Here is an 11,656-nt window from a genome sequence, read left to right on the forward strand (position 1 = left end):
CATCATTTGAAACGTTTCGGTAAAAGTTTTATCAATTTTAAAACATAATTTAATGTTGGCTCTTTGTTCGAAGCTCATTTTCGCACCGATAACACAAACATACCGACACTTCAAACGCAATAACTTCACTTCCAATCGATGAAATGTCATGAAATCCCCATTTGACAATCGATAAAGATAGCAGATTCTAACGCACCAGTCGACATATAGATGGCGCCACCAGGAACACACCTTGTATGCAATATAAAGCAATCCGGAAGTTCGAAAATCTTTATATCAATTATATGTTGCCTCAGAAAGGTATTGACCACCCGATACACCCCATACATAGAGTTATTATTGTCAGGAAAGTATTCTCTCTGAATTTCAACTGTACACTTACTTATGTATCCCATACATTGACCGATATTTTCGATTAAAAATCAACTATAGATACTGAGATCCCATATTCGAAGCCCAGGGGTTTGGATAGTTTCGATTTTAATTTGAGCAATTTTTGACCATAAGGTGGCACACTTTAAAGAAATTATTAGTGCAAAATTTTATCCCGTTATATTAATAACTTCTTGATTTGTGTGCTGGAAAGTGAAAGAATCAAATGGAAGTTAAGGTAGTGGAAGGTAGGAGCGTTTATAGTGTGATTTCGCCCATTTTAGCACTGTGACATAGGAATAAGGAAAATAGGCGAAAGAGTGGGCGGTGATACGACGGAGACGGGTTTCTAATGCCTATTTCCAAATATCCTTTATTGTGAATAGACCTGATCTGTTCAATGGGTTATCCTTATCTTCGGTGTTGATCAACTCGGCAGCTCTTTTATTACCATTAACATGTTTATATCTATATATGTATTTCCCTTAGGCAAGCCCATTCAAGTTGAATATTTTCTGGTTCCTCTACTTTCTTTTTTGTTCTTGGTCTACTAGAGTGATGGATATATTTCTTCATAGACATTATTTTGTATTAAATAACCGCAAATCAACTTAAAGGTTGTTTGTATTAAGCAATATGGCTAGAAAGAACTAGTTGAATACAAACCGTTGTCTGGTTACATGGAAAGATTAATTTTGAATCTGTTCCCATGACAGCCGGATCTACCTAACCGAAACGAACTCAGATTTTTAGCCAATCACTTGGCAACATTCCACCAAACGGAAACAACAACAATAATAGTTTTGAAAATATTATCCCTGGAGTTGAAAATTATTTCTGAGGTGATTGACCAAAAAATCGTTGAGCGCCAAATCTATATTCAATGTCAGGTGTGTTTTGCCCAGAGAAGAATCATTTTGCCAGATGAACTTTGCTACGTAAAATAGTCACTCATTGACAAGTGAATAAATTTTATAATGTCACCTGGGAACACCCAAAAATCTGTTTATTCTCGGGTTCATATACAGATGTTCATATTTATACATTATGGACAGTTTTTGATGTACCACGACTGTGTTTATCCAGCATTTTGCCAATCAACCGATAATCTTTAGATTTTTTTACGAAAACGGCTGATCTAATTTCTGGGGCAGTTTAAAACTTTGATCTATTAATAGCAAACATTTTTTTTTGCCATGGATCCTTTGAGAACGAAACTAGCTCTTCTGATGACATGAATTTCTTTGGGTTCAAAAGAGCTGCTCAAAACTCGATTTGTCGGTTAACATCAAAGTGGGGAAGTTTAGCCAACACCCAGGAGATATACATACATATGTTTATATCTTATTTAAATACATCTATAGTATATTCTATTTATTTATAATCTAAGCATTGCTGAGTAATCAGCAGTAAATTGAAGCCTGATTGCGTGCTTTGATTTAATGCATTTCGGACTAAGCGATTTAATCAACAGGGTATGAAAGTATGTACATATGTACTATATATATGTATGTATATATACATTTATATATTTTTATGCCCCTTATAATATGTATGGGTACCTATAGAGCAATTCAATATGCTTATTTGCTCAGTTGTCTTGGCAAAACAAGCCAGCATTTTGCAAATCGAAGGCAGAGGAGAGAGCAATGTCAATACAGATAAGAAATACACGGAAATATAAACACACATACATACATATGTACATGCAAATGGATGTGTACATAAATGAATGACGCTCAGGGAATATACTTGAATATTGATAAGAGCTTGGTATTGTTTAAATTTTTTTTTTTGTTGTAACAACAAATAATGGCGCGAATTTAATGGAAATCACCACTTTGACATAAATGAGTAAGGCGGCAACAGCTGGTGCCACACGCTTTTGAAACGAACGAAATTTATGGATCTAGAATTTTTATGAAAATGTTATGTACTGCAAAGTACATATGTATGTAAGTATGTATGTATATAGTGTATAAAATTACTTTCTGTTGAGTCGTATGCTTTTAAACTTTTCTAAAGTTGACTTCCTTAAATTCACGTTTCGTATTTATTTATATTCATTGGCTATTGCTACAGTAAGTACAAAAGAAATTAGTTTATTTGCCGGCGACGTGCCGCCGCTGCTATTTACAATCAGCCCAGTCAACATTGTCATCGTAACAAATAGTCGCCTTCGCTGGAAAGTGAAATTACTCACTTATTTTTAATTCACTAAGGTTAGGTTAGCTATCGCCTTTACTTAATTAATATAAAACAATTTATAATTGGAGTCCACACATGTATATTTGTACTTACTATGATGATGTACCATATCAATATAGCATGCGCATAGTAATTCTCTTATTCACCTAAAAACGGTTTGTGCAACCTTAAACTTATCGAGATAGGTCGATACAACTGTGTTCGAAATAATAGCAGTGGCATAACCAGGAATTCAAATGAAGCAAAAATATCGTGTAATTGATTTTTATTATGGGTTATTATTATTGTATTTAATTCGCTCATATACAAGCTTAAAAGAGATATGATTTCTTTAAAGAATAAGATAAAGTTCTTATTTAAATAAATAAAAATGATTAATAATAGCAGTATTGAGTTTTTACATCAAAAATCAATTAATTCATTATAATAATATAAAATAAAGTTTAGTTTAGTTTTTCGTCGAATGACCGCTGTTGTATAACACAGCTGCGCATCTCCTAAGCATGGAGTCCACCAAACGCTTTCATTTCTCGAGAGGAATGGTCTTCCACGCCTTCTTCACAGCACTCCATAATTGCTTCGTATTTGACGAATTCTCTTTCCCTACAGCTTCTTTGACCTCTGCCCAAGAATTCTCAATTGGGTTAAGGTCCTTTGGCTGAGCCGGCTAACCCATAACCTCAACTCTATTTAGAGCAAACCAATTTTTTACCAACCTGCTGGTATATTTGGGGTCGTTATCTTGCTGATAGACCCATTTCAACGACATTTTCCATACAGCGTGTGGTAGCATAGTCGACTCCATTATTTCAACGTACAATTTGACATCCATGTTTTCTTTAATCCAAAATAACGGACATGTACAATAGTAAGACAAGCACCTCCATCCAGTACATTGATTTTTGCACCTCCATGTTTTACCATCCGTGAAATATATTTAGGATCAAATGAAACGTTTACTGTCCTTCGGACATACTGTCGGCGTCCACGGTAAACAAATAAAACATATTTGGGTTTCATCGGACCACAATATGTTGCGCCATTTTTCGACTGACTAATGCAGTTGCTCTTCAAGCCACTGCAATTATTTCGAACACAGTTGTATATACGTACATAGATTGGGTATATATTTTTTATATAAGAAAAACGTTTAAGATGGTGATTGATTATTAAAAGTATTGCTCAACTGAAGCTACAGCGATCGATCTTTCACCCGTCCATTTTTCACAAAGAAGATATTAATTTGTCGGATCCGTCGATAGCAGACCAATATAGCATATACATACATACATACATAACTGCCATACGAGCTGAACGATCAGATTTAAGACCTTTTTTAATTGAGGAGTTACATATCTTCACGAAATTCGGTATCCATTAGTGCCCAAAACAGCAGCACAATCTCAACAACGTTTACAAATTATTCGATTTTATTATCTACATAAGTAAGTTATAAAAAATAAAACAATTACCAATGCTGATTTGATAAATAATTTTTTATCGCCTTAAATTGTTATCGAAATGCATACAAATGCGTCGCCATATAGTACTTATGTATGTATATATTGGGTTGTCAAAAAAGTCTTGCGGTATTTTTATTGAATTTTTTTTATTGAAATTGAAATGAATTTTTGATGTCTCATGCCCAGCTCTTGACCGATGCTACGGCTGCTACTATGCCGGTCTCTTTCGACCAATTCAGCGATTTTATCGCAATTTTCGACGACAGGCCTTCCGGAACATGGTGCATCTTCGACCATCTCTACATCAGAACGAAAACGTTGAAACCATCGTTGAGCGGTGGAAATGGAAACTGTATCGGGTCCATAAACTGCACAAATTTTATTGGCGGCTTGAGATGCATTTTTGCCTTTATCGTAGTAGTACTGTAAAATATGCCGTATTTTCTCTTTATTTTGCTCCATGTTTGCGACGCTATAACTCACGAACGACTTAAAAGAAACAACAATCAATCAAACACGTGTTAGCGCGTGAAAAGAGCTTTCCAAAAAGGTATAGCATGACCCGATGCGACGAATAAAACTAGAACTACGCGCTTTCAGCGCCAACTAGCGAAAATACCGCAAGACTTTTTTGACAACCCAATATACAAGTATTTATATATGGAACAAACATTAAATTAAGTTCAGATTAAAATCTGTTTTATTGATATTTTTAATTAGACCCACATGCACACATTTTATAAATTCTTTGTACAATTATGCGTTAGTAAAAGTTATCAACTAAATATTATGTATTTGAGTCAGCTGATTTCCTGATGGAATGTGAAGCTAAGGTTTACCTTGATTTATAATATTCTTGCTCTACTAGAGAGAAAAAGAGAGAGTGAGTAAAGTAAAACTGTGTTTTATAGATAATTTTCATAAATTTTTCAATCATCAACAATAATCAGATGACACAGAAACTCCGAAAAAATGATAATGACTACTTTAGCTGTGAGTAATTTGTCAACAAAGAATTACTAATATTATTTCTTTCCAACATAAAATAAGTCAGTCTAGGTAGTTAGCAATGCGATAATTATTATCTATATTATTTTATAGGGCAATTTCATGGCAAGTAATGCGAAGGCTTTTTAATAACTTTGTAATGTTGCATAAATATTGAAGCATGATATGGGTGTATGTATGCGTTTGTACGTGTACGACAGACAACAAGTAATGTGTATGTACATTTCCGGTAGAGAGGTGAGATAAGAGTAAATCGCGAATACCCAGCAGGAAAAGCAAACGGTGCGTAATCTTTGAACTAGAGTTGTAAAACTGCTAAGTTATTTTGTGTGAGCTGTCTTTCTCTCTCTTTATATTGGCTTATACTGACTCCCGATTACAATCAAGTCATTATATGTTCAAAAGTAGGCGTGTAACAAAAAGTCGACAGCAGTGACTGGGGTAAATGACACCATACATACATATGTACATAATACATTTCGTCAGCTGACCTACCAGCGATATTAAAATGTACTATATGTCCATATGTATGCAAATATGCACTCTTATATTGTATCGAGAGCATTATTTATGCATAATATATTCGTATTTATTTATTGTTTGCTCTCAAACTTGAAGCCGGTAGCGTTGAAGCCACTCGCTTTTTTATTGTTTGCCACTCGTGCGCCTATTGTTAACACAGTTAACGGTGCTTCGTCGAAGTATTGTTATAGCTATAGCAATAAATTATGCAACGATTTTGTTTTAATTTTATTTGTTAATATTTCTGGCTGCTTTGCGTTAGCCGCAAACAGAGAATAATGCAAAGCTTTGACACAATTATTATTTTTTTTCATTCGTCTTCTGGCTGAAAGCGGCTGATGATACACTTGTACGATTTGGCATTTTGGAGCTGAGTTTTGTCGTGGTAATTCATTCAATGAGCTACTTTTGATTTTTTATACCCTGAACAGGATATGTCAAGTACGCCATTATGTTTATAACACCCAGAAAGAGGCGTCGGAGATATTATCAGATTTATATAATATAATATATAAATATAAGTATAAGTATACACTTTGACATGGATAAAAATATCAAACCAATAATTTGTCTCAAATTTTGCATTTCTAACCAAATTCCCTGTGCGAAAACGTTGCGAATGTTGAGAAAGGCTTACGGTGATTCAGTTTTATCACAAAAACAAGCCTACGAGTGGTACAGGCCTTCAAAGACAGTTGAGAGATTGTTGAAGACATGCCTCGTTTCGGAAGATCTTCGACCATCGAGGATTTGGTGCTTAAAAATCGTCCAGCAAGTGTTAGAGAGATGACAATAGAGCTCGACATCTCTTGCGAATCTGTTTGGGTATGAAACGCGTTCTTGCTCGACTCATCGAAATAAGGCTGAATTTTTTCGAAAAGAGTACCATTGTGACCGAATTTATAACTAAAAATGCGATGAATACCATCGATCAGCCACCGTATTCACCAGATTTGGCCCCGTATCATTATTTCTTGTTCTCCAAACTGAAAATACCGCTCCGTGCAACACGTACTCAGTCGATTGAAGAGATAAAACAAAACTCTCTGAAGGACCATCCCAAAAAGTGTTCCGAGGACTGCCATGTATTATTAACCAAGACAGTGCTACATGCTGCGACCAAATCGTTGAGATCGGACAATTATGAAATATAGCTGTCTTATGATTTGACCCAACAAAATGAAGTCCTTGTGTCGAAAACTTTTTATTTAACGAGATATCTTCACGAAATTTGTCCTCGATTATTGTCAAAGGCAAGAGTGCAATTTCCAAAGAAATTCTCCAGATCGGACCACTAACTGCAATACAAACTAAACCATCAAAATCAAGTTCTTGTAAGAAAGCTTGAACTTGTAAAGGGTATTACGACCTCGTGAAGCCGAAGTTAAAATTTTTCTTGTTTTTTGTCGATCTTTGACTTCAAAAATATTGTAATTTTAAGTGAAGTGGAATTTATTGACACATATCTTGACGAGTAAAATAGAACTGTAAGTGGCAAGAAAAAGCAAAGCGCTAATAGCAACACTTCAACACGCTATCAACAAAACTTAAATGTCTCCCAATTTATATTCCCAACTATATATTATGCATATACAAACGGACATACATACACACATACATACTTATGTATAAAGTATATTAGTATCTACGAACGTATAACGAATGCACAATTTGTTCGCTCTGCGCTCAATGAATGCACACAGTTAAGAAATCAGTCAATCTTTTATTGGCGCTAAAAAATTGTGTCGTTTTTTGTTTTTGTTGTTTATATACATTTGTTTATGTTGGAATTTCTTTTATCGACATTTGATGCCAACATTATCAGTACTTTCAATGAGCTTTTGTTTGCTTTTCCTTCGCTTTTGTTTTTAGTGGTTTTGTTTTTGTTTTTAGTGTTTTTTTTTGCCTTGCCATATTCAAACAACTTAACTAAATTTGTACATTGCGCGAACGCCATAAGCAATACATAATGAGATAAGGCTTAATATACTTATTTTCTATCACCAAATTGCATAATAACACGAATTGCTCGAAACACTTTGGAATTTTACGCAACTTTTGCTCGAACTACATTAATCATACTGTATATTTGTATGTGTTTATGTATGATAGAGAGCTTGCTTACGGTTGGCAACATGATGAATTCAGAGACACTACTAAATGAACTGAATATTTGTAGAACCTTTTAGTGAAGATCCACAAATCGAGTACAAGACTGTAATATAGGGCACGTAAATGAGGGTAAAAGAAAAATGGTTGGTCATTTCACATCACATAATAAAGTCAAAGGCGGTCAAGTAGTGCCTGAGATATAGGATTTTACCCAAAGGTGGGCGCTGCCATACCCATTGTATAATTTTTTATTCCATTTCGCATAGAGCCTTACCGTATCATGTTACGTATAAAATTTAATCTCTCCGCTACATTTATTTATAGATTAAACGCACTTTTAGTTTTTAATAAAACTGTTACGTTTATATTGCGGTCGTGGTAATAGTACGATAAGTCTTCTTTCCTAGAGTGGAACGCAAAAAGTTCAATGAGCTACCTGTACTAACAGTTTTTACCAAGGTTCACATAGTCTCAATGATAGGCGTCCTACTGGACACTGTCCCATTGGCACTCAGGCGATGTTGCTAAGGATTTTGGAGGACACAACTTCAAGTCAGTCAAACCACTAACGTTGAAGCATCTCAAAGCCCGGTAAATTGGCTTAAATTGATGTCGGCCGCTTCAATAAATTTGTGGTAGTTTCAAGGCGCTACTTCAAAATGAGACGGTGTTTTTTATGCCTGCCTAAGAATCATAACGGGTGGCGCCTCTAGCTGTCCAGATGAGATTATTCATGGCTTCACGAAAAATCAGTCTATTTACTTAACCTAATATTCTGTTACCGCCCAATCTTCCTTGGATGCCAAATAACATATGTACCACGTTTCACCAATATAATACCAAAATAAATACTCAATTTATAGTTTGTACTTTTTTCAAAGCGGCGAAGAGTTGATTCGGCCGGTGGAATCACCTGTCGTTTGTTCTTTTCTTAAGAAATGATGTCGGTGGGAACGTAACCGTCAATACCGACCGCTATCGCGTCATGATAACCGACTATTTGATGTCTTAAAGCCTGAAATTGAAGCTCGTGATCTTCGTGACATTTAGTTTCAACAAAACGTCGTCACTTCCCACATATCCCATTAATCATTGGATTTATTGAGAGACCACTTCGGTGAGCAGATAATTTCACGTATTGGGCCGGTCGATTGGCAACAAAGATCATGTAATATCACACCGCACAGTGTTGCGAAACCGGAATTTTTTGGAAATCATATTGCCTAAACTGTAATTTTAATTGTATCGATGAGAAACTTCTACAGATTGGTCAGAATGAAATCCCAAACAGAATGAGTGAAAAAAAAATTTACACCGAAAAAAATTGTTGGGTCAAATTTTCAACAAAAGTCAAAAAAAAAAAGTTGTTCGAAAAATTTACAAAAAAAATTTATTTTAATTCTTCTTTTATTTCTGATAAATGCCCTATGATTAGTTTTTTAAATAAAGTATAGGGTGGTCCGAACAAGAATTATAAACGTCAAATTTTCATGATTTTTCGATATTTGTTGAAAAACTCTGAAATTTTATATAAAACCAAAATCTATTTCATTTCTTATTTGAAAGGTGGCAATAAAAGCTTTAATTTGATACTGGTTTGAAGTCAATAGCTTCAGTTTTAAGAGAGTTATGCTCATTTATGTGGAGTGCCAGAATAGATGTAGAATAAAAAAAAAAAATTGAAGATACTATTTTATAACACAAGCATATTTTATTGCATTCGACAGAAAAATTCCAAATTATCAGTCATCTACCAATAAGTTCATTGCTTCCTCTGATAATTTCAGGTGTTTCTTCTCCTTCAGTATTCTCCTACTTGTGATTGCGGGATCAGAATTGGCGAGCAGATAATGTAATATGTCTTCACAATTGTCTTTTCTTGATGTTTTCCTCGCATGGTAAAGCCTGGTGTTTCTGAAGTCCTTGTTTCCTGCTACCAATGCTTCTTCTGATAGTTGCCCAATGGGGACCAAAAATGAACGGAAAGTCACCCGAAAACTAATATGATTAAATTATTCAATAAGTGATTCCGAGAATTTCCGTTCTATTTCTATGGAATAAACACTGAGAGTGATATACTAAAATCGCTATAACTCCCAGGAAGGCAGGTATGGGCAGCTGATTTTTTCAGGTTTCTTTGAAAACAAATTATGTAACATTTCTGTAGTGGTTTGGAACTGGGACTCTCTGGGACTTTTTAGATATTGCTTACCTAACCCAAATTTAAAGGAAAAATGGACCTTTATTCGGGTTTTCGCTCTAAAAAAGGTGCATATGAAAATGTCTCAAACAACATTCCCTTTTTTACAGAAGATACTTGTCCGAAGGCAGATTTTTTTTTCGAATCAAAATATCTGTCACCAAAATCAAATGATATTATTTTGAATACAGCCCTGAAATCCCCTCTTTTCGTGAAAATTTTGTATATTTGACTTCTAAAATCAATTAAAAATCAACGGGCCAACATAAAAATAAGCTTTATGTGTTTTTTGTTTACTTGGAATGTCTGTGACAAAATTGCATCATTAAAAACACTGAAAAAAATAATCGGAGAAAAATTACTTTTCCACTAGCCGCAACACAGTGCACCGTTAGACGTTTTCCTGTGCGGATATGTAAAGTTTAAAGTCTATGCGGACAATTGTGCTTCGATTCCGGCCTTGGAGCAAAATATCAAGGGTTTTACCACTCAACGTGCTCGAAAGAGCGTCCAAAATTGGACTCAATGACCATCTGAGACGTAGAGGCGGAAAACCTTTAAAAGAGATAATCTTCAAAAAATACTTACCAAAGAATGTTCTTTCGAATGATAATAAATATTCCCCATTAAACTTGAAGCTTCTATGTTTTCTTCTTAGAAAAAAATTGAGAACAGCGAAATATATCACTCTTTAGTTTACCACTTATTTTGGCGTTATCTCAATTACTTCGTAAACAATCGTTATATGAACAAAATTATAGCCATGTGTAACTTCGAAAACCTTCTAGCAAAAGCAAAACACTTTCAACGTTTGTAGTTGTTGATAAAAAAATTAAAATGCAAAAATTACTGATAAAGTAAATATATTTAAACATAATAAAAAAATCACATTTCGCAAAGTACGTCCTACTCCCATTCATATTTAATCAGCACAGATGTTAGAGCTGCTAGATAGCCGCCTCTACGCTGGTCAACTGGTCAAGTGCGACGGATGGCAATACAACCTCAATCTCTTGTGAAGATCGCATTTATCCGAGTCCATTTGCACCCTTGAATAGCTGTGCTATTCTGTTGCTGCTCAACCAGGCTGACCCAACCTCAATCAAGTGCACGCCACCGCAATAAGCCCAGCTTATTGCTTCTTCTTTCCATTCGCCTTTAATTTGCATTTTTTATTTAAAATACTTTGCACGCAATTGCAAACAGTTCTCCACTCTTCGAAAGCCCCTATAAATTACTCGATTATTACTTGTAAACACAGCAACAAGTGTTACAACAACACGCACTGAACAAGCAATAAAGCAATGGAGGAGCACGGCTTAGGGATAGTTAAAGAAAATTCACAGAAAGCACAATAAATATTACAAGTGTCGGTTGGCGTTTGTGGTAATGTGGTACGTGAGTCCGTGTGTCAGACCATCACAACAAAAGTGAAAGTATATGTACCTCCATATATACATATGTATGTATGTATGTATGTACGTACGAGTATAAATAGTTTGTTGCCTTTGATTGTGCTGAGGCAATCGCTCATGTGAAGGCAATATTGGCCACCGCAAGCTCACTCTAATGACACTTGCACGCACATACATACAATGTAAGTAGGGGGTGCTTCAATTTGGACCAGTAGGTTTTACGACATTTAGCTGTAGCAATCAATCACCGTTAGTGCGATTGATTGATGAATCTGATTTATTTTCGTTTAAACCCAATTATTTTCCCTGTAAGGTTTCTTTATCCCTGGAATTTTTTGTCATTTAGGCTCACCACT

The sequence above is a fragment of the Bactrocera dorsalis genome, chromosome 5 (assembly GCF_023373825.1).
Source record: "Bactrocera dorsalis isolate Fly_Bdor chromosome 5, ASM2337382v1, whole genome shotgun sequence".
NCBI lineage: Eukaryota > Metazoa > Arthropoda > Insecta > Diptera > Tephritidae > Bactrocera > Bactrocera dorsalis.